Source organism: Anomaloglossus baeobatrachus, chromosome 2 (genome assembly GCF_048569485.1).
Source record: "Anomaloglossus baeobatrachus isolate aAnoBae1 chromosome 2, aAnoBae1.hap1, whole genome shotgun sequence".
In the NCBI taxonomy this organism is placed as follows: domain Eukaryota; kingdom Metazoa; phylum Chordata; class Amphibia; order Anura; family Aromobatidae; genus Anomaloglossus; species Anomaloglossus baeobatrachus.
The window spans coordinates 175,512,301-175,537,143 of record NC_134354.1 but is presented as its reverse complement, the minus strand read 5'-3'; the positions used below and the strand labels follow the sequence as shown (position 1 = coordinate 175,537,143).

At 46.9% G+C, this 24,843-nt stretch overlaps 1 protein-coding gene across 4 annotated transcripts in view; it reads left to right on the top strand.

Moving 5' to 3' along the window:
* MID1 (midline 1) overlaps positions 1 to 24,843 on the top strand; it is a 637,342-nt gene that overhangs the window by 381,271 nt on the left and 231,228 nt on the right. Inside the window, exon 1 of one of the 4 annotated variants that reach the window (XM_075335495.1) lies at positions 4,966 to 5,130. The exons of the other annotated variants lie outside the window; for them this stretch is intronic. The gene's annotated coding sequence lies outside the window, so the exon portion shown is untranslated. Of the gene's footprint in view, positions 1 to 4,965; positions 5,131 to 24,843 lie in introns of those variants that run through there. 4 annotated transcript variants of the gene reach the window in all.

The window sequence follows — 24,843 nt, the reverse complement described above, 5'->3', positions numbered from 1 at the left end:
AAGCTGTGTTTGCAGAACATTTCTCCAAATGGATCTCTGTAGGATCCGTTCTAACGGATGATTACAGGACATGTGAACTCAGCCACACTGTCACACAGCTTTTTGACAAGGATTTTTAAGAGGACCTGCTACAAAATCCACATAAAAAAACACTTCAAATACTCTCTGAATACACTTTTGATTTCAATGTAAAATCCACTTTGCTGTTCAATTTTTTTTTTCCAACAAGGTTTTCACAAACCTCAAAAAACACTTCTTTAATGTGCATACCTAGTCCAACGTAAATAGATAGATAAAACAAGCGCACTATGAGAAGCACCCGTGGAATCCTTTTAGCGTTTAAAATATTAGAATTGCTCACCTTTGTTGGTTGTGCGCCCCCGCACAACTTCAGTGTAAGCTTATCAGACTGGAGTTCCTCCGAGCAGATCCTGTAACCAGGCTTCAGGAGTCCAGATTTGGGGTAACGTTGTCAGTTACTGATTTCCACCGGCACCATGGAATTCAGGTTTTTTTTTTTTTTTCCCCTTCAATCCTCCAGCTACCAGCTGGATTTTTTGATATGTCAGCAGGTCCTTTGCAGCTATTACCGATTCCCAATGGGGAGGGGGTATATGAAAAAATTATTTCGGTCTAATATAGCGCAATAAGGATATATGCTGATATTAGTTATTTAAACTTTATTAATTAGGCGCTCCTATTATTACAACGCGTTTCAGCGGAATTGCTTTCATCAGGTAAAATAGGAGCAGTATCTGCTCCTATTTTACCTGATGAAAGCAATTCCGAAAGAATTTTTTCATATACCTAGTCCAACGTGACACTGTCGAGTAAAAAGGCTGTAAAAAAAAAGTGTGGGGGGAAAAAACTCTTCAAAAATGGTTCAAATAAGGCTTCAGTAAAAAGCAACAAATGAGACACAACAACCCCCCCAAAAAACTGCTTAAGGCTATGACCCCACTTTGCGTTCACCTACTTGCAGTTCTAAATGCATGTTTTGGGCTTAATTGATTTGGCCAAAGTTGCCTTTTCCAGAAATTTAGCGCTAAAAACGCATGCGTATTTACCGCGTTTTAGATGCGTTTTCAGCGCCTTTTCACCTGCGTTTTGACATATGCGTTTTGAACATCAATACACTGCTAAATAAAGTTTACACAGTCAAACAAAATGAAAAAAGAGAAAAAACCCAATACATATATATTTTGTGAATTAATAAAGAAAAAAGTTATATTTCATGAAATTATAGCGGCTTTATAATATTTACTGCTAAAATAGCAATAAAATCATAATTTTCATTAATTTAATTGTCGGATTATGTGTGTGTAAAGGGACATATTATTCCATTATTTTAATGTCAGAAAAGCATGCGTTTTCTTTGTCCAAAACGCATGTTTTCTGCACCTAAAAAGCAGGTAAATCGCATGAAATTAGAAGTTTCTTTTTTTGCCATTTCTCATTGACTTCAACGTTAGCAAAACGCTGCAGAAATGGCAAAAACAATTGACATGCTGCTTCTTTGAATGCATGGTTTTTGCCACAAAATATGCAAATTAAACGCAGCGTTTTAAAACGCAAAGTGCGGTCTAGAAATCTACATTTTCCATAGACTATTATGGAAAAGCAAAACGCATGCCTTTTGGCATGAAAACGCTGCAGCTCAAAATGGACCTAAAAAGCAGCTGAAACGCAGGTGGAAACGCAAAGTGTGGTCATACCCTTAGGCCTCTTTCACACGTTGTTGTCTCCGGTACGTGTTTGGTCCTTTTCCTCCCGTACCGGAGACACGGGCACACGTAGACCCATTAAAATCAATGGGTCTGCGCTCACGTGCGTGTTCTGCCATGGACCATGTGTCCGTGTGGAGCATACGCGCGTCCGTGTGCTCCACACGTAGACATGTCCGTTTTTCTCCGGCATCACGGGTGTCACACGGAACGCAAACAGACCACACGGAAGTGTTCCGTGTGACACGCGCCGGAGAAAACACGTGTTTGAGAAAAAAAAAAAACTTTACTCACCTTCTACTCACCTTCTCCAGCCCTCCTGTCTCTGCCGCTGCTGTCACTTGCTTCCGACCGCCGCTCATTATGCTCATTGCATATTCACTTCATTGCAGCCGAAAGCAGCAGCAGCGGGGAGTTGGCAGGACCGGAGACCGAAGATTAGCGCCACGGACAGCAACGCCAGGGACAGGTGAGTAGAAAGTTCCCGTTCTCCGTGTGTTATCACGGATAGCAGACGGAGAACAAACGTAGGCCATAAACACGGGTCACGAAGGGAAAAACGCAGCTCTGACACGTCCGTGAAAAACGTGCGTGATTTTTCACGAACATGTGAAAGAGGCCTAAAAATGCAACAGAAAAGAAAAGAAAAACATATTGATGCTTTAGCCCATTTGGGAAGTTTTTGATCGGCAATTATAAATGGAGCCATCAGCAGCGGATTTTGATGATTTACGTGTCCCAGTGCATTTAGCATGGCAGAACATTAATAAGACAACCATTAGTAATATTAATAGCAGCAGTAAGTGCGGGGATTTCTGCTCGTGGAGCTCATACTCAGGATTGAGAAAAATTTAGATGTTTTTAAAATGTTCTCACCATCTACATATTATTTGGCCCATCCATCCTGTGACTTCCATAAATCCACAACTTTTCCTTTTGGGGGTTTGTAGTTTTTAATGTGTCCATGGTGAGGAGTACATATACTGTGTGTGTGTATATATATATATATATATATATATATATATATACATATAGTTATACACAGTATTACTGTTTATAGATAGCTATGCACACACATATAATAATGTGCGTGTGTGTGTATATATATGTGTATATATATATACATGTGTGTGCATGTATGTAAGGTGCTGTGGAATTAGTAGCGCTATATAAGTGACTGATGAATAAATAAAATATATCTATACTCATAAATAGATATGTACACAAATGCATACACTAATATACTCTCCTCCTGTGCCAGTCTGTGCCTTGTATTGTTCATGATTATTGTGCTTGTTTTATTTTCTACCCTTTTCACTTGTAAAGCGCCATGGAATAAATAGTGCTATAATAATAAATAATAATAATAATAATAATACACATTCTTCAGCCCTTGTGTTACATGTCTGTGTATACAGTAATCTCCAGTCACTGGAGGAGAGCTGTCAGTTCTGGAGGGCATCTCTGGGGGTTCGCTGTCAGCTCTGGGGGTGAGCTCTGGGGAGCAGCTCTGGGGTGAGCTCTCAGCTCTGGGGGGCAGCTCCGGGTGTGAGCGCTGGAGGGCAACTCTGGGGGTGAGCTCTGAAGGGCATCTCCGGGGGTTAGCTCTCAGCTCTGGGGGGCAGCTCTTGGGGTGAGCTCTCAGTCCTCGGGGTGAGCTCTCAGTCCTCGGGGTGAGCTCTGGGGGGCAGCTCTTAAGGAGAGCTCTCAGTCCTCGGGGTGAGCTCTGGGGGGCAGCTCTTAAGGAGAGCTCTCAGTCCTCGGGGTGAGCTCTGGGGGGCAGCTCTTAAGGAGAGCTCTCAGTCCTCGGGGTGAGCGCTGGAGGGTAACTCTGGGGGTGAGCTCTGAAGGGCATCTCCGGGGGTTAGCTCTCAGCTCTGGGGGGCAGCTCTGGGGGTGAGCTCTCAGCTCTTGGGGTGAGCTCTCAGCTTTGGGGGACAGCTCTGGGGGTGAGTTTGGAGGGCAGCTCTGGGGGTGAGCTTTAAGCTCTGGGGGTGAGCTCTGGGGGGCAGCTCTGGGGGTGAACTCTCAGTCCTCGGGGTGACCTCTGGGGGGCAGCTCTCGGGGTGAGCTCTCAGTCCTCGGGGTGAACTCTGAGGGGCAGCTCTTGGGGTGAGCTGTGGGGGGCAGCTCTGGGGGTGGGCGCTCAGTCCTCGGGGTTAACTCTGGGGGGCAGCTCTGGGGGTGAGCTGTGGGGGCAGCTCTCGGGGTGAGCTCTCAGTCGTCGGGGTGAGCTCTCAGTCGTCGGGGTGAGCTCTGGGGGTGAGCTGTGGGGGCAGCTCTCGGGGTGGGCGCTCAGTCCTCGGGGTGAACTCTGGGGGGCAGCTCTTGGGGTGAGCTGTGGGGGGCAGCTCTGGGGGTGGGCGCTCAGTCCTCGGGGTGAACTCTGGGGGGCAGCTCTTGGGGTGAGCTGTGGGGGGCAGCTCTGGGGGTGGGCGCTCAGTCCTCGGGGTTAACTCTGGGGGGCAGCTCTGGGGGTGAGCTGTGGGGGCAGCTCTCGGGGTGAGCTCTCAGTCGTCGGGGTGAGCTCTCAGTCGTCGGGGTGAGCTCTGGGGGTGAGCTGTGGGGGCAGCTCTCGGGGTGGGCGCTCAGTCCTCGGGGTGAACTCTGGGGGGCAGCTCTTGGGGTGAGCTGTGGGGGGCAGCTCTGGGGGTGGGCGCTCAGTCCTCGGGGTGAACTCTGGGGGGCAGCTCTTGGGGTGAGCTGTGGGGGGCAGCTCTGGGGGTGGGCGCTCAGTCCTCGGGGTTAACTCTGGGGGGCAGCTCTGGGGGTGAGCTGTGGGGGCAGCTCTCGGGGTGAGCTCTCAGTCCTCGGAGTGAGCTCTGGGGGTGAGCTCTGGGGGGCAGCTCTCGGGGTGAGCTCTGGGTGTCAGACCCCCGTACATCTGAGCCCCGGTCTCTGTGGAGATTCCTGATTACAGCTTCACTATCTCAATCTCTTTATTCTCATATTTGCATAATTAAATTAGTGGGGGAGGGGCAGAGCCCGCCGAGCCCCATGTATTATGTGAGGTGGCAGCACAGACAGTGCGCTGTGTGGCACAGAGCTGAGCGGTCTGTTAACCATTCATGCCCCGCACTCACCCCGCACTCAGCCATGCGGACTGCACACAGAAGCCTCCTCTCAGCACGCAGCTGGTTAATCCCCATAATCTGTTCCCAGCCCGTAGACCACGCCCCCCGGCGCGGATTGGCTGGGGGCTGCGGCTGCTGTCCCGGCCGCTCAGTGAGCGCACACAGCCCGTGCTGCACGCAGCCGCCTCTCCCCGCCGCTCACTTCTCATAGGCTGACGGCACAACTTCATATTGTCCCGGGCAGAAAGTGTGGAGCGCAGGGAGCGGAGCAGGGACTGGCAGCTTCTATTACATAGGTCCGGATGGATTATGGGATGCCGACCATGACTCAGGTGAGACCCCAGCGCCGCCCGCTCCGCCGCACATCTGCCTCATTGTCTCTGCTCTTCTGGATTATGCAGATGAGTCTCGGGGTAAAGGGCAGAATTCAGTATCTGCTATGTAACAATTCCTGTAACTGTCAGGGGTGAGGATGAGGATGATGGTGATGGTGATGGTGATGGTGGTGGTGGTGATGGTGGTGTGCTCGGAGGTGACGGATGGGACTTCTGATTGTGTTCTGAGCTGTCAGTCACAGTGTGCTGGGTGAGGCGGGGGCACCGGTGCCATGATGGCTGCTGCCTGCTCACTCCAGAGGGTCCAGCGAAGCGAAGACCCCTCTGCTGCAAGAAACTGACAAGTGCCCCGGACTGAGTGATGGGCAAGAGGATGGCACAGGTGGGGCAACAGGTAGAAAGGCTCCGGCCAGAACATAGTAGTGGCCACATGGTGGTTGTATCACTGATCCATTGACTACGCCGGTACCTGAAGATTCAGTTCCTGATTATGCCGGACCCTTATTAGTCAGGTCCCTGAATACTCCCGTCCCTGACTATTTAGTCCCTGATTACTGGGGTCACTGACTCTTGTCCCTGTTTGTTCCTGTCCTTAACTATTTAGTCCCTGACTATTTAGTCCCTGATTACTCTGGTCCCTGACTATTTAGTCCCTGATTACTCCAGTCCCTGACTATTTAGTCCCTGTTTACTCTGGTCCCTGATTCTAGTCCCTGTTTGCTCCGGTCAATATTTAGTCCCTGTTTACTCTGGTCCCTGACTATTTAGTCCCTGTTTACTCTGGTCCCTGACTATTTAGTCCCTGTTTACTCTGGTCCCTGACTATTTAGTCCCTGTTTACTCTGGTCCCTGACTATTTAGTCCCTGTTTACTCTGGTCCCTGACTATTTAGTCCCTGTTTACTCTGGTCCCTGACTATTTAGTCCCTGTTTACTCTGGTCCCTGACTATTTAGTCCCTGTTTACTCTGGTCTCTGACTATTTAGTCCCTGATTACTCCGATCCCTGACTATTTAGTCCCTGATTACTCCGGTCCCTACTTAGTCCCTGATTACTCTGGTCCCTGACTATTTAGGTCCTGATTACTCTGGTCCCTGAGTACTCCGGTTCCTGACTATTTAGTCCCATCCAATTTAATTCTACTTTATTTCTGATAAATATTTGGGTGACTTTCCGGTCCCAAATTATTAGTTCCTGATTACTCCAATTCTTGACTATTTAGTCCCTGATAACTCTGGTCCCTGACTATTTAGTCCCTGTTTACTCTGGTCCCTGACTATTTAGTCCCTGATTACTCCAGTCCCTGACTATTTAGTCCCTGTTTACTCTGGTCCCTGATTCTAGTCCCTGTTTGCTCCGGTCAATATTTAGTCCCTGTTTACTCTGGTCCCTGACTATTTAGTCCCTGTTTACTCTGGTCCCTGACTATTTAGTCCCTGTTTACTCTGGTCCCTGACTATTTAGTCCCTGTTTACTCTGGTCCCTGACTATTTAGTCCCTGTTTACTCTGGTCCCTGACTATTTAGTCCCTGTTTACTCTGGTCCCTGACTATTTAGTCCCTGTTTACTCTGGTCTCTGACTATTTAGTCCCTGATTACTCCGATCCCTGACTATTTAGTCCCTGATTACTCCGGTCCCTACTTAGTCCCTGATTACTCTGGTCCCTGACTATTTAGGTCCTGATTACTCTGGTCCCTGAGTACTCCGGTTCCTGACTATTTAGTCCCATCCAATTTAATTCTACTTTATTTCTGATAAATATTTGGGTGACTTTCCGGTCCCAAATTATTAGTTCCTGATTACTCCAATTCTTGACTATTTAGTCCCTGATAACTCTGGTCCCTGACTATTTAGTCCCTGTTTACTCTGGTCCCTGACTATTTAGTCCCTGATTACTCTGGTCCCTGACTATTTAGTCCCTGATTACTCTGGTCCCTGACTATTTAGTCCCTGATTACTCTGGTCCCTGACTATTTAGTCCCTGATTACTCTGGTCCCTGACTATTTAGTCCCTGATTACTCTGGTCCCTGACTATTTAGTCCCTGATTACTCCAGTCCCTGACTATGTAGTCCCATCCAATGTAATTCTACTTCCTCATTTCTGATAAATATTTGGGTGGCTGTGCGGTCCCGGATTGTGTGCAGTGATGTCTCTGTTTTCTGCTATCGTTGTTCCGGTACAGATGACTGTAGATGAATGTCGCCCGCCGCAGTCGTGTCGCTGTACGGTGTGACCAGCACTCGCTGTGCACGGAGCTGTGTGATGAATGTCCCCATTATCAGCCAGTGCTTGTGGACGGCTCCCCGGTGACACATGTTTATTTGGATGGGGAATGTGCGCAGTATATGAGGTAATTAGTGGCTGGCGATGCCCTGTAGGAGCCTGGCAGGGCTTATTGTGCGCTGCACGCTGGCTTTGATCGCTTAGGTGGTAAATAGAGGAGCGGGTAACTATGGGAACCTCTGCTGTAGGTTTGTGGGAACAGAATGGAGGACGCCAGCGGACAATGGGCAGTTTGTTAACATATTTGTGGTGATGATCAGCAAACTAAACAGCGGTCTGAGTAGCGGAGCTGTCACTGGAAAGTTTGTCTCCGGCAGCTGACAGCGCAGACTTTCTAGTGTGGAGCGTTATTAGGACTGTACGGAGCCACTCTCCGGGGATAACGGCCCCTAACAAAGGCGGATGACAAGGTGTTATTGTAGATTTCAACGGGTCAAAGCCACAGGGCCACTTACTGGAGGGGGCGAAAAGCGCAGCTAAAGTACACTGTGCGATATTTAAAGGGACCTGTCACGTGACTTGTGCTTCCCGAATCACCGCATATGTCTTACTCCGAAACGCAGAAGCAAAGGACAACACAGCTGTAAGTGTGACCTGGGGCTCAGGCCAATAGATGGGCACCGGGGGGTCAGGCCAATAGATGGGCACCGTGGGGTCAGGCCAATAGATGGGCACTGTGGGGTCAGGCCAATAGATGGGCACTGTGGGGTCAGGCCAATAGATGGGCACCGGGGGGTCAGATCAATAGATGGGCACCGGGGGGTCAGATCAATAGATGGGCACCGGGGGGTCAGGCCAATAGATGGGCACCGGGGGGTCAGGCCAATAGATGGGCACCGGGGGGTCAGGCCAATAGATGGGCACCGGGGGGTCAAGCCAATGGATGGGCACCGGGGGGTCAAGCCAATGGATGGGCACTGGGGGGGTCAAGCCAATGGATGGGCACAGGGGGGTCAGGCCAATAGATGGGCACCGGGGGGTCAGGCCAATGGATGGGCACCGGGGGGTCAGGCCAATGGATGGGCACCGGGGGGGGGAGGGGAATTCAGGCCAATAGATGGGCACGGGGGGGGCAGGCCAATAGATGGACACAAGGGCACCAGGCCAATAGATGGACACAAGGGCACCAGGCCAATAGATGGGCACCAGGCCAATAGATGGTCACAAGGGCACCAGGCCAATAGATGGGCACCAGGCCAATAGATGGTCACAAGGGCACCAGTCCAATAGATGGGCACCGGGGGGGTCAGGCCAATAGATGGGCACCAGGGGATCAGGCCAATAGATGGACACAAGGGCACCAGGGGGTCAGTCCAATAGATGGGCACCAGGGGGTCAGTCCAATAGATGGACACAAGGGCACCAGTCCAATAGATGGACACAAGGGCACCAGTCCAATAGATGGTCACAAGAGCACCAGGCAATTAGATGGTCACAAGGGCACCAACCAATAGATGGGCCCCTCCGGCTTTTCTCTGCCCCCGCCCCCCCCCCCCCCATCTGGACTGACGCTTCTCCTTATGTGTTTCCTTTTAAATACTCAGCACCACAGATCCTGGACAATTATTCCCACATTACCACCATGGGGTCACCATTCTATAGGACGCAATGTTATCCTTCATGGCCCTGTATAATAGTCTTTGGACATCTTTCGGGTACGCTCACACTAGTGTATTAATCAGTCTGATTTTCATCCAGAAAATAAGGTATTTTTTTTTCTCGCTTGCAATCCGCTTTTTTTTCAGCAGCTATTATTCTACAACCATTTACACTGTCCTATTCTACAGAATGGTAATGTGTCTGTAAAAATCAGATGCCACTAGGATAGTCCGTTTGGCCTCCGATTTGTTTCTTGCACCCATAGACTTGCATAGATGAGTTTCGTCCGGTTCCTGGGTTCGCTCGCGCCATGCTGTGATGTTTTCCACAGTGTTTCTGACTAAAGTCGTGTAGCCAGCGCCGTTGTTTGGGCATCATGAATCTAATGACTGGTTCCCTTAGGCTTTCTGTACTGGAACAGGTCCAGAACCACCATCACATCTAACTAGACTCTGTGGGGCTCATGTAGTTGCCAAACTGCAGCATTCTTCATTTGTTCCATTTTTGGCAAAATCTGTCAATGATGCGAGTGGAAAGTTGATAAAAAAAATCTTATTCAATTATTTTAGATTAGTTGCAGGGCATTATAAGAGTGTGAATCTAGCCACAAAGTGGCCACATGCCTTAAGGGTGCTTTACACGCTACGACATCGCTAGTGATTTCTAGCGATGTCATGCGCGATAGCACCCGCCCCCGTCGTTCGTGCAATATGTGTTGATCACTGCCGTAGTGAACATTATCGCTACGGCAGCGTCACACACACATACCTGGTCAGCGACGTCGCTGTGACCGCCGAACAATCCCTCCTTTAAGGGGGAGGTGCGTTCGGCGTTACTGCGGCGTCACTAAGCAGCCGGCCAAAAGAAGCAGAGGGGCAGAGATGAGCGGCTGTAACATGCCGCCCACCTCCTTCCTTCCTTCTTTTCCGGTGGACGCAGGTAAGGAGATGTTCGTCGCTCCTGCGGTGTCACACATAGCGATGTGTTCTGCTGCAGGAACGAGGAACAACATCGCTACTCACCAGACAACGATATTTAGTTTTTGGACGACCTCTCCAACACCAACGATTTTCACCACTGTTGCGATTGCAGAAGGCCGCTCGTACGTGTCACACGCTGCGATGTCGTTAACAACGCCGGATGTGCGTCACAAACACCGTGACCCCGACGATAAATCGTTAGCGATTTCTCAGCGCTTAAAGACCCCTTTAGACAACTGAGACCAGAAGACTCAATATGAATTTCTCAATGGTGAAACGAGAGTCAGGACACCCTCTCCCCTATACATTAGATGCTCTGATGGTCCTGGCAATATTGGCATGTGTATGGGCACCATTATTCTCTTTCTTATTGTCCACTCTTACCCGATAATTAGAATGAAGTAAAGGCTACTTTACACACTGCGATATCGGTCCCGATATCGTTAGTGTGGGTACCCGCCCCCATCTGTTGCGCGACACGGGCAAATCGCTGCCCGTGCCGCACAACATCGCCCAGACCCGTCACACATACTTACCTGCCCGGCGACGTCGCTGTGACCGGCGAACTGCCTCCTTTCTAAGGGGGCGGTCCGTGCGGCGTCACAGCGACGTCACTGAGCGGCCGCCCAATAGCAGCGGAGGGGCGGAGCTGAGCGGGATGTAACATCCCGCCCACCTCCTTCCTTCCGCATTGCGGCCGGGAGGCAGGTAAGGAGAGGTTCCTCGTTCCTGCAGTGTCATACGGAGCGATGTGTGCTGCCGCAGAAGCGACGAACTATATCGTTACTGCTGCAGTAACGATAATCGAGAATGGACCCCCATGTCGCCGATGAGCGATTTTGCACGTTTTGCAACGATGCAAAATCGCTCATCGGTGTCACACGCAACAACTTCGCTAATGCGGCCGGATGTGCGTCACAAATTCCGTGACCCCAATTACTCCGCATTAGCGATGTCACAGCGTGTAAAGCCCCCTTAAGTCTTCTCCACTGATCATTCAGCTAACATGTTAGGTCATGGGTTGAACTCGATGGACTTAAAGCGCACCAATCACCAGGATTTTGGTATATAACCTAAAGCCAGTGCTATACTGGCATCAGGCTGATTCTATACATACCTGTAGTGGTCAGCTCAGATGTTTAGGTTTTGAAATCCAAGAAAGTAAAGTTTATAAAATCAACAGCTTCCTGAGTGACAGCAGCTGACGAGCTAATAATATCTGGGTGGTATTCATAGTTATCCCCTCCCCCTGTTAGAATTATCATAAGTATTATGCAAACGATTCACTTTTTCACTAGCAGGACCTGTGTGAGGTCATACCCATGTGACCAGAAGGGGCGGGACCTCAGCCAACAAAGCTGGTACCAGGAAGCAACATGTTTCTGTTGGCTGAAGCCCCGCCCCTTCTGGTCACATGGGTCTGACCTCACACAGGTCCTAGTAGTGAAAAACTAAATTGATTGTATAATACTTATGCTAATTCTAACAGGAGAAGCGGATAACTATGAATACCCCCCAGATATTATCTGCTCCTCAGCTGCTGTCACTCAACAAGCTGGTGATTTTATAAACTTTACTTTCTTGGATTTCAAAACCTAAACATCTGAGCTGACCACTACAGGTATGTAGAGAATCAGCCTGATAGTGCCAGTATAGCACTGGCTTTAGATTATATACCAAAATCCTGGTGATTGATTCCCTTTAAGTCTACCTTCAACCTTAACACTATGAAACTATAAACATAAGTGTAGACATAGCCGTACAGAAGACATGTTTCACAGAGACAATGCCTTCAGGTGCTCTTGGCATGGTTGTGACCTCCTGACATGTGATAAGCCACATAATCTCCCTGTTATTCTGCAGAGTTGTGGCCTACATGGGAGATCTGTAATTTACTATCTCTCTCTATACAGATCTATAGTGGGTGAGGGAGGAGTTGGTGGTAAAAGATGTATCAGTTGTAGTGAGCTGGTCCTTGTTTCAGGTGACCTCTGGTAGAGCCATCACTTATCTGTCCGGCAGAGCACAACAATTATGGTCAGATATCGCAGGGATGATCGTGCTGCTGTCTGGGGCTGTCAGTACAGTGCGTTACGCCAGTAATGTAGATTGATTGCAATTACCAGCCTGTAGAGGTCAGACTTGAAGCTTGCAACACGCAGAATTTGGCAGTACGAGTAATTCCTCCGTACAGATCACGCTATGCCAGACATTAATGTGCTGACAATTACAATGTTATATAGTATATTGTGAACAGAGAATGTAGGCAGATCCAAGACGATTTTCCACATATATTTCCTTTTCTTACCTGTATACAAATGACTACATTACATTGTCCTCCTTTAGTAGATACATGAATGAATGAAAGCGTGTTTTATCACCAGTATAATATAGGACATGTAGTACATAAAACCAGCTGGAAAGGCATCAGCATTAATAATGTGATTATGAATTTATCGTTGATATAATCTGCTGCTTTCTTGGTGTTTTGCAGCGACTTATAAATGTTTAGTAGTATGGTGACTAATGTTTGAGGCTGAGAAGAAAACAAACAAGGGCATAAAAAAAGCTGTCCCATTCCCATCCAGAAGACAATACCTTTTCTCACTTACTTACACAATCCAGTTTTTTACTCCGCAGCTATTAATATTTTACAGGAACATTTACAGTTTCCCATCTTACAGAATCTTAATGTTTCCATAAAAATCAGATTCCATACTGACGGTCCTTTAGGCTCCAGATTTCTATTTGTTTTCTTGCACTGTACCAATTTCGGAGTCAAATCGTAGCATGCTGGAATAATTTTCCTCGTGCCAAATACAGCTATGTACCCCCCACAGATCTGCACTGCCTCAATGTATAACATGGGTGGAGTGCACTCCTTTTTATTTTTTTAAAAAAATCGTATTGCACTCTTCTGATATATACTTTCATGTGAGCGAGCCCTTAGGCTAACAATACACCTGTCAGACAAATATGCATTTGACCGACAGCTGCTCCTTTTGGACCCCTCATGTCTCTTCAATGCACATGCATACTCGGACAATTCTCCTGTTGGACCCCTCACCTCTCCCCAGTAGACACGCACACTCACACAGTGCTCCTTTTGGACCCCTCACCTCTCCCCAGTAGACACGCACACTCACACAGTGCTCCTTTTGGACCCCTCACCTCTCCCCAGTAGACACGCACACTCACACAGTGCTCCTTTTGGACCCCTCACCTCTCCCCAGTAGACACGCACACTCACACAGTGCTCCTTTTGGACCCCTCACCTCTCCCCAGTAGACACGCACACTCACACAGTGCTCCTTTTGGACCCCTCACCTCTCCCCAGTAGACACGCACACTCACACAGTGCTCCTTTTGGACCCCTCACCTCTCCCCAGTAGACACGCACACTCACACAGTGCTCCTTTTGGACCCCTCACCTCTCCCCAGTAGACACGCACACTCACACAGTGCTCCTTTTGGACCCCTCACCTCTCCCCAGTAGACACGCACACTCACACAGTGCTCCTTTTGGACCCCTCACCTCTCCCCAGTAGACACGCACACTCACACAGTGCTCCTTTTGGACCCCTCACCTCTCCCCAGTAGACACGCACACTCACACAGTGCTCCTTTTGGACCCCTCACCTCTCCCCAGTAGACACGCACACTCACACAGTGCTCCTTTTGGACCCCTCACCTCTTCCAAATGCACAGGTATACTCGGACGGTGCTCCTTTTGGACCCCTCACCTCTCCCCAGTGCACACGCACTGGAAAGGTGACTACTGTTGTTGTAGCAGAGTATACATATATAGTACGTCTAAGTGCTTTTATTTTGTGTTACCCCCACCACATACATCCTCCAGCCCTTTTATTAGGGCATGGCCTCCTATCTCTTGACTGTCCATCAGGGCTTCCTGAGTAGTAGGATCTGGAATTCTGACCACCGATAAGGACATCTATGAGAAAAGTCACGTTAGGAGGCCAGATCCTGTCCAGTGCTTATGTGAAGAATTCAGGCCAACGACAGATGCCTTTTAGGGTTGGAGTTGGCTGAGTAAACTGCTTGTCTTTCAGCCGGACACAGGGGCTTTGTCATTTTTATTTCAGGCTGTTTGAGGAGGTGGGAGAGATTAGTAGTAATGCCTAAAGAGAGAATGAGAAGAATGAAGCCACCCAGCCATCAGTTAGCTCCCAGGCTGGTCTCTGCAAAAACAAAGGTGACCTGCAAGTTCTCTCTATGGTGGAGGGAAAACCAGGCCTGGGGCATTTCACAAAAACCTACATGAAGCCATTAAAGCAATGTTTAGTTTACCTAGTTTTTAGGATTCTGGGCTGTAGAGCTTTGCTTTTATCTCAAATATTTACTGGAAAACAAAAATTAACATTCTTCGTCATCTAATATCACTGTGCCCTTATTTTACAGTCTTGTGGCCTAACTGTGATGGGTGAAATTAGAGTCCATTCTGCTAATACGTCTGTATTTCTGTGGTTGTCATCTGAAAAATCAGCATTTGTCATTTGGAACTAAGCAATGAATGGTGTTTTATGTTGTTGTGTGTTTTACATATTTTTGTATAAAGTAAATTACTGATAAATTGTAAGCCCCATTGACAATAGGACTTGATGGAAATTAATGTACAGCACTGTTGGTGATATCCATGTTGTAAATAGAAATGGCATTTATGTGTTTTCCGTTCACATCGTAGACCCAATTAAGGGTATGTGCGCACGTTGCGTTCTGTGCCGTGCGGAAAAGAACACACCCTCTGGTAGACTGGACAAATGTAAACACTGCGTTTGTAAAAAAAAAAAAAAAAAAAAAAATGCATCCAAAACGCATGCATTTTGGATGCATTTTTGATAGTGCGTTCCCCCAGCAATTCAGCTCTGTTACATGCCCGCTGACAGCAGACACAGTCGCGCGATGAGAATGAACTCTGATGAACTTCACCCGACTTCAGTGTCATCCCCCGGCTCTGTCTGTGTGTTGCGTCCTGATTAGCGGTCACCCGTGAAGGACTTACCGGTGGACGCTAATCCCCTGAGTGACTGAAATGAGCCGCGTGATCAGAGGTGCCATCACTCAGGTTTCCCGCGGCCAGCTGGAGTCCTCCACCCGAGACCGCAACTCACCTGTGACGTCATCGCTGATCACGCAGCTCACTTCAGTCACTCTTGCGACTTGCTGTCACAGTTGGAGAATCCAGCGGTGGCCGCGGGTAGTAATCTGAGTGACGTCCTCGCTGATCGCGCGGCTCACTTCAGTTGCTGCGTGGAGCTGACAGAGAGCGGTCGTGGTCTGTGGCCGCTCCTGTCAGCTTCATGTAGCAGGGCTGGATGCGTCGCGGGACCTCGTGTGGGTTACGTCGGATCTGGAGGAGTATTTGGGGATTAATAAAGTGGTGAAAGAGGGTGTTTTTTTTGTCTTTTATTCCAAATTAAGGATTTTTTCGATACTCGCTTAGAGTAGTTGGATACTTGGATGGGTTTTACAGGAGCACCTGAGTATATTGGAAGTCAATGGGGAACTAGAACATTTTTCGGAAAATCTTCCAGAAAAATGCTCACGTTTCCCTTTAACTTCCATTATAGTCGGGTGCTTGAGTTGCACCCAACTGCTCGTTACGTGTATCAGGCACCCGAGCATGGTAGAGCTCAATCATCACCATCTATCTATATCTATATCACATTATCTATCCATCTAGATCTATCTATATCTATATCACATTATCTATCCATTTATATCTATCTATATCTATCTATATCTATACCAAATTATCTATCCATCTATATCTATCTATCTATATCACATTATCTATCCATCTATATCTATCTATCTATCCATCTATATCTATCTATATCACATTATCTATCCATCTAGAGCTATCTATATCTATCTATATCACATTATCTATCCATCTATATCTATATCTATATCACATTATCTATCCGTCTATATCTATCTATATCACATTATCTATCCATCTATATCTATCTATATCTATATCACATTATCTATCCATCTATATCTATCTATATCACATTATCTATCCATCTAGAGCTATCTATATCTATCTATATCACATTATCTATCCATCTATATCTATATCTATATCACATTATCTATCCGTCTATATCTATCTATATCACATTATCTATCCATCTATATCTATCTATATCTATATCACATTATCTATCCATCTATATCTATCTATATCTATATCACATTATCTATCCATCTATATCTATCTATATCTATATCACATTATCTATCCATCTATATCTATCTATATCACATTATCTATCCGTCTATATCTATCTATATCACATTATCTATCCGTCTATATCTATCTATATCACATTATCTATCCATCTATATCTATCTATATCTATATCACATTATCTATCCATCTATATCTATCTATATCACATTATCTATCCGTCTATATCTATCTATATCACATTATCTATCCATCTATATCTATCTATATCTATATCACATTATCTATCCATCTATATCTATCTATATCACATTATCTATCCGTCTATATCTATTTATATCACATTATCTATCCATCTATATCTATCTATATCTATATCACATTATCTATCCATCTATATCTATATCTATATCACATTATCTATCCGTCTATATCTATCTATATCACATTATCTATCCATCTATATCTATCTATATCACATTATCTATCCATCTATATCTATCTATATCTATATCACATTATCTATCCATCTATATCTATATCTATATCACATTATCTATCCGTCTATATCTATCTATATCACATTATCTATCCGTCTATATCTATCTATATCTATATCACATTATCTATCCATCTATATCTATCTATATCACATTATCTATCCGTCTATATCTATCTATATCACATTATCTATCCATCTATATCTATCTATATCTATATCACATTATCTATCCATCTATATCTATCTATATCACATTATCTATCTATATCTATCTATATCACATTATCTATCTATCTATCTCCCCTTAATTGAATCTGCAGCTTGTATTGTAAAATTTGGTGAAAAGATCTGCTTTATGTAAGGAGACGACGATGTATACAGTTCCCCAAAATAAAAGCAAACATTTACTTAAAAGTGTGCAGCCTGGGCTGTTTGTGTATTTATCTGTCTCTTTGATATATGGAATAGTCTTATTAGCTTTGTAGATATTTTCCCTAATGCGTATATGTATGAAAGAGATAAATTTGGACTTTTCTTAACTAATTATATATATTTCACCTTATGTGTTTTTCATATTCCGCATTATTGGCTATATTCTCACTTTCTGGATTGTTGAATTCATCTATATTCTAATTCTTGTTTACAAATATATAAAATATGATGAAATATCGTATCACGCGTAGACACATTAGAAGCCATCGCCCAAAAATAGTGTTTGTGATGACCTGACACAATCGCTGACGCCAACACTGGTTCCGGAGAGGATCTGAGCCCGATCCGGCCTGCGGTCTACAGGATACCTGCCATAGTTGCTTCTTGAACAAAAGGGTAAGATGCAGAAGACTAGCCACAAAGATAAGTAGCCTGACAAAGGCTAAAACATCAAGGGAAGAGTGTTTTTATTTCTTCTCTCGGGGTAAGTGCAGTTTAGTGAAGCCTTAATTGTTTCAGTTCACAGGACCTGCTGAACCAGTTTATGTAGCCTCATGAAGTGTGGCTACGAGAGGAGACATCCGCTGTAAATTATGACACCGGCCCAGAGCAAATGTTAGTTAGCTGTAATGACTGGAGGTTCCATTTCAAAGTAAATTGACAAATGTGATTTGTGAGTCACACGGCGGTGGAGGAGAAGCCGTCACCCCAAGTCGTAAACTGCTGAGGTTCAAAGAGCGGAGCCGTGTACAATGCAGATTCTGTCATGTTACAATGTAAAGGCACTGATTTAGGAAGCTTTGCTTTTCTTTCGAGGGACTTCATTAGTTTTTGCTAAGTATGACATTTGAGGCAATGTGTATGGTGAGGGTTCGCTCACACTGGTGCTATGTAAGAATGGGATGGCTCTCGGACCCATGGTATTCAGTGTGGAGGTGCAGATCTGAAATATTGGTTTTCTCCGCTGTATTCGGCCTGAGGAAAAACGTGGAGCCTGCTGTGAGTGGACTCAGACGAGTCTCGTCTATGGGTCCGAGAAAAAAGACGGATGTCACATGGACCATCCTAATGACATCCGTTTTTTACAGATACATTACCATTCTGTAGCGTAGGACACTGTTAATGGGCCCGAAAATGATTGTAGAAAATAAATAGATTGTATACAGATGCTAGGCGAGAAAAAAAATGCATACGGAATGACATGCATATGAAAATTAGACCAATTTTTTTAATTTATTTCCTTATTCATTTATTTTTTAGGCCCACTTCACACCTCCGTGATCAAAACGCATGTTCACGGTCTGTGTTGAAGGTGTGTGTGGCTAGACATGTGCCATGATAGCATACGGAGACCAGGAACTTTTTATTTACCTGTCTCCGGTGCTACTGTCTTTGTTGCTGCTGATGCTTCCGTGTCAGCAGTGCAATAAATATTCATGAGCATAATGAGCGGGCCCGGAAGCGAGTGACAGCAGCATCAAAGACAGCAGTGCTGGAGACAGGTTAGTATAGAAAATTTTATTTCAAAGACTGACTTGTCTCCATGCAAAACACACGGACACGCATGTGCACCACATGGACACACGTCCGTGAAAAACATACGGATGTGTGCGCAGACCTATTGATTTTAATGGGTTTGCGTATGTTCATAACTACAGTGCATATGAAAATGGACGTCATATGTACCGGAATCACGGACGTGTGAAGGAGGCCTTTACTGTAGTTTGAGTGTACCCAAATGTAAATAAGTTTGACTCTATTAATGGGAATGCTCTCAGTAAGGCCAAGTTCACACAACCCTATATCTGATCCGAGTGCTCTCTGTGAAGAAGCAGACCACACAGACCAATATTAAGTGTGGCAGTGTAGAGGAAATTTTTTTTCTTTATACAGGCAAGCATATTGAGATCTTGGCTCAATGATATTCTTTAGAGATAGAATAGAGCCGAGATCTCAGTCTGCGCAAGCGCCCACCGAATGGGCTTTAAGTGTCCATATATAGAACGATGTGCTGCCGAGAATGATGATCTTTTGTGCAAAGACTGCCATCGTTCTCGGCAGCACAGGTCCTGTTTATACAGAATGAGAAGCTGCCAAGAATGATGATTTTTTGTGCACACCAAAAGTTCAGGTCACCCAATGAAAAGATCGTGTTTCTAATTTTTGGGGGGTGATCAGCAGTCTGTTCAGACTGCAAGGTTATTGTGAAACAAGCCTTCCTATGAGCACTCGTTCACGATAATCTTGCAGAATAATTGTACCTTAGGTAGTAAGGGGTACTTTACACTCTGCGACATCGCTAGCATTTGCTAGCTATGTCAAGCGCGATTGCAACCGCCCCCGTCGTACTGCCGATATGTGGTGATCGCTGCCGTAGCAAACATTATCGCTACGGCAGCGTCACATGCACATACCTGCTCTGCGACGTCGCTGTGACCGGCGATCCGCTTCCTTTCTAAGGAGGCGGTTCGTTCAGCACCACAGCGACGTCACAGCAGCGTCACTGAACCACCGCCCAATAGAACAGGAGGGGAGGAGATGAGCGGCCAGAACATGTGTGGCGCCCCTGACTTAGTCAGGCACCACTGAGTACTGCACCCATGCTGGGGACAGTACAAACAGGTAATCCAGAAGGCTGACCGAGGTGTGACTACACAGGCGCATAGTGATCAGGTCTCACACATGTACCTTTGAGAGGACCCCTGGGGATCCCAGGAGGGGGCGAAGCCTCCACCTCCACCCGAGGGGTGGAGGGGGCGAAGCCTCCATCTCCACTCAAGGGGTGTGGTAGAGAGCCTGGTTGCTAGGTGGCGTAGGCAGGCACAAAAGGGAAAAGAGGAAGGAGGAGGAGAAAGCAGTCTGAAGCAGAGTGTGGAGGAGTGAGGAGCATGGAAGTGGAGCTCAGACAGGAGCAGCAGTGCAGGTCCCACGAGTGAGCCGGTTTAGTGTGCAGCTCAGGAAGAGCAGAAGCAGACCCTGGAGCTGTGGCAGTCTAACAGCGTCCGCGCAGTGACTACCGACGGGGGAGAACGGTCACCTAGTAGTGCTACCCGAAATCCACACACAGCTAAAGAGAGAGCAACGGAGTGGGAAGTAAGGAGACTGCCAGGGAGTTACCAGGCCCAAACGGGTAGCAGGTCCCAGTGCAGGGATAGATCCACCTTTCCTTGCCAAACCTGCATGAGGGGGCACTTTACACCCCCAAGACCACACTACAGAGTCCGCAGCCACGTCGCCACAGTTAGGGCCCATAGTTCACAGGAGGCAAGCAGCCGGAGTGTCCTGGTCCAGGCTACAAGCAAACGGGCCAAAACGAAGGGGAGAGAGGCACCAGCAACTTCCCTGGGTGACCCCCATAGGGACTAAAAGTCGGGGTTACCCCAAAACGTAAAGGGCTAAGGAAGGCGAGTCGGTAGCCACCCTCATCAGTCAGCCTGAAGGATACCTGGTTCCAGCCTGGTTCATCCCAGCTACGCCCGGGTTACTCACCCTGCCATCAACAGTGAGTAAAACCCCTGAAAGACATCCTGCTTGTGCGTGTGAGTCATTCTGCGACTTGTAGTTCCACACACCTACACGGGACCCTGGGGCATGCCTCACTCTCAGGAGGCTATTACAACTGACTGCACCCACCATCAGCCCCAGGCGTCCCTTAATCTGCAGTGGCGGTCCCCACTGACCGCAATTCTGAGAGTGGCGTCACGACAATCCTAGATAGAAGATTTCCTACCTGTGACAGGATCCAGCTGCGTGGAGTCCCTGAAGGTAATGCACCGACACAATACTTGCGGGGCTTCACACATGCCTCCCACCTGCTTCCTTCCTCCTTTTCCGGTGGACGGAGGTAAGGAGATGTTTGTCGTTCCAGCGGTGTCACATATAGCGATGTATGGTGCCGCAGGAACGACAAACAACATCGTACCTGCAGCAGCACCGATATTATGGAAATGAACGACGTGTCAACGAGCAACGATTTTGCACGTTTTTGCGCTCGTTGATCGTCGCTCATTTGTGTTATGCGGGCATCACACGAGGCGATCTATTGTGCGATAGGTCGTCGGGGTCACTGTTTTCATGACGCACATCCGGCTTCGTTGGCAACGTCATCCCGTGTGACACCTATGAGCGATCGCAAATCGGTGACAAATCGTGTATCGTGTACTCGTCGTTTATTTTTAAAAAATTGTTTATTTTACTTTGCGCCGGTTGTTCGTCGTACCCGGGGTAGCACACATCACACTGTGTGACACCCCGGGAACGATGAACACAGTTTACCTGCATCCCACGGCTCCCGCCGGCTATGCGGAAGGAAGGAGGTGGGCGGGATGTTTACGTCCTGCTCATCTCCGCCCCTCCGCTTCTATTGGCCGGCCGCTGTGTGACGTCGCTGTGACGCCAAACGTCCCACCCCCTTCAGGAAGTGGATGTTCGCCGCCCACAGCGACGTCGCTCAGCATATAAGTACGTGTGACGGGGGTTTAACGACTTTGTGCGACATGGACAACGATTTGCCCGTGACGCACAAACGACGGGGGCGGGTACGATCGCACGATAGATCGCATCGTGTGATGCCCGCATTACACGCTGCGATGTCGCTACCAGCGCTGGATGTGCGTCACTAATGACATGACCCCGATGATATATCGGCAGCGATGTCACAGCATGTAAAGTACGCCTAAAAGTCCTCTTTCACTACAAGATTACGAGTATTTATAGGACTTCTTGTTTCACGATAATCTCAGTCTAAACAGACTGCTAATCACCAGACAGAGCAAAATGCTTGTTTATCGGGTGAAGTGAACTTTTGCTTTGCACAACCTTTAGATGTAAAACCCATGCTGTTGCCACGGTGGAAAGGCGTCTATACACTACTATTGAGCCATTTTTTTTCTGACTGGTGTGGGTAGAAAACTACTATATCACTACGTAGGTTTTTATACAATAGATATTTATAGGCCATGTACGCAGTTTTATGGTACAGTTGTATCTGTTAGCGTAGTCTTAAGCGGGCTTTACACTCAACAATAAATCAAATGATATGTCGTCGGGGTCACGTCGTAAGTGACGCACATCTGGCGCCGTTTGAGATTATAGCGTGGGATAGCTGCGAGCGTCTGGTAACGAGCAAAAATGCTCACCTTATCGTTGCTCGTTGACGCGTTGCTCATTTTCTAAAAATCGCACGTCCTTCTCTGCTCCGGTTGTTCATCGTTCCCGAGGCAGCACACATCGCTCCGTGTGACACCCCGGGAACGCTGAACTGCAGCTTACCTGCGTCCCGCTGGCAATGTCGAAGGAAGGAGGGGGGCGGGATGTTACGTCCTGCTCATCTCCGCCCCTCCGCGTCTATTGGCCGGCCGCTGTGTGACGTTGCTGTGACACCGAACGTCCCTCCCCCTTCAGGAAGTGGATGTTCTCCGCCCACAGCGAGGTCGTTTGGAAGGTAAGTACGTGTGACGGGAGTTACAACATTGTGCGACATGGTCAACAAATTGCCCATATTGCACAAACGATGGGGGCGGGTGCGATCGCAAATGCGATCGCACGAGAAATTGAAGCATGTAAAGCAGCCTTTAGTTGGCCGAGGGTATAAAGGTCTGGCCTTTAATACAGGATCCCAAGTGTTCTTGTGCAGGGCCCCTCACCAATCTGTGCCCATCATTCTTGTATGCTGATGAGCCAACATAAACCTTTCGGAGTTGCGCAGTGCCATCTGCCATCCATCTTAGAGCTCTGCACACTAACACTGCCTGGCTTTCATCATGTAATGCTTATTTAAACATGAAAGTCACCAAATCCTCTTAACTGAAGTGGCGAGCATAAATTGTACAAGCTACATTAAGGCTTTAGCTGAACGTTACTTTTCATAATGATTTCATATCGGTGAGAGAGAGCATTTTTCTTCACATCTGTGAAATACGTGTTCGCTTTGATGGATACAGCCCCACTGTTTGTGCTACATTTTAATTTCCTCACAAAATACCATGGGCACAACGTGTCAGGTTTGGCGCCAGATTTGTTTTCTATTTCCTATAAAACACTGTGCCTAATAGAGACAGTGAAATGCCCTAATATCACGTGCGGTGCTTGGAAAGTCACCAAGACATACATATGATTGACCAACAATGAGTCATGATCACGAAGGCTCCTTTTATGCACAGTGCTATCTCAGCAGAAAAAAAACAGTAATCTCGTTTTTTTCCCAGGTCTGCATAGTACATAGAAGATTAATGTTGCGCCTGGGTAATTGACATAAATTGAAAAAAAGTCCAAAAGTGTGATTGTTGTGTTGGCTGGACCTGAAAATGTGTAATCCCTAAATGTAATAAGGGTTCTGTATGTAGCTCACATAATGGGAGTCTCTTAAAGGGGTTGTCTGGGCTCTGGACAAAGGTCTGCCATCGGTGACCATGTGGTATTCCCGCTGCGAGCGGGTGATCACATGACCACATGTTGTCATGAATGTGTCCTGCCCGGGGGAGATCTCGGGCAAGTCAATGCGCTTTATTGCTTGCAGATTAACTACTGATACTTCAATAACATCTACTGCTTTGTAGTGCTGTAAGGGTTATGCATCCTTTCGTGTCTGGCTGCCTGCTGTAGCTTTAATGCCAGGTGCATCCTTTTTTGCTACCACTCCCCTTCACTATATAAAGTATCTGATCAGCTGATGCAGGAGATAGAAACTGAATCCTCATTTCTATGGGGTCCACTGTGGAAAGAGCCTGGCTCTGAAAGAAGCTTTTTATCTCTTGTCATTCTGCCTAAGGCCTTGTGCGCACGTTGGGTTTTTTCTTGCGTTTTTGGTTGCATTTTAAATTGCACTGTCATTGACAAAATGCATGCATTTTGCTTCCCCTGTAAAGTCTATGAGAAATCAAAATTTCCATCCATACGTTGCTTTTTAGGCAGCAGTTTGCTTGACAAATATTTGTCAAAATCGTTGCCTAAAAATGCAGCATGTTCATTATTTTTGCGTTTTGGTCACGTTTTGTCACCCATTGAAATTAATGAGGTGTGTCAAAATGCAACCAAGATTTTAGATGTGCTTTTGCACTGCCTTTTGGTAGCGTTTTGGATGCATTTTTGTCATAAAAAAAAAAGCAGGTCACCAACTCTTCTCCATTTAATCTCTCTCTCTCTCTCTGTGTATCTCTCTCTCTCTGTGTATCTCTCTCTCTCTCTCTGTGTATCTCTCTCTCTCTCTGTGTATCTCTCTCTCTCTCTCTCTGTGTATCTCTCTCTCTCTCTCTGTGTATCTCTCTCTCTCTCTCTCTCTGTATCTCTCTCTCTCTCTGTATCTCTCACACAGAGAGAGAGAGATACAGAGAGAGAGAATCTCTCTCTCTCTCTGTGTATCTCTCTCTCTCTGTGTATCTCTCTCTCTGTGTATCTCTCTCTCTCTGTGTATCTCTCTCTCTCTCTCTCTGTGTATCTCTCTCTCTCTCTGTGTATCTCTCTCTCTCTCTCTCTGTGTATCTCTCTCTCTCTCTCTCTGTGTATCGCTCTCTCTCTCTCTGTGTCTCTCTCTCTCTCTCTCTGTGTATCTCTCTCTCTCTCTGTGTATCGCTCTCTCTCTCTCTCTGTGTATCGCTCTCTCTCTCTCTCTGTGTATCTCTCTCTCTCTCTGTGTATCTCTGTATCTCTCTCTCTGTGTATCTCTCTCTCTCTCTCTGTGTATCTCTGTATCTCTCT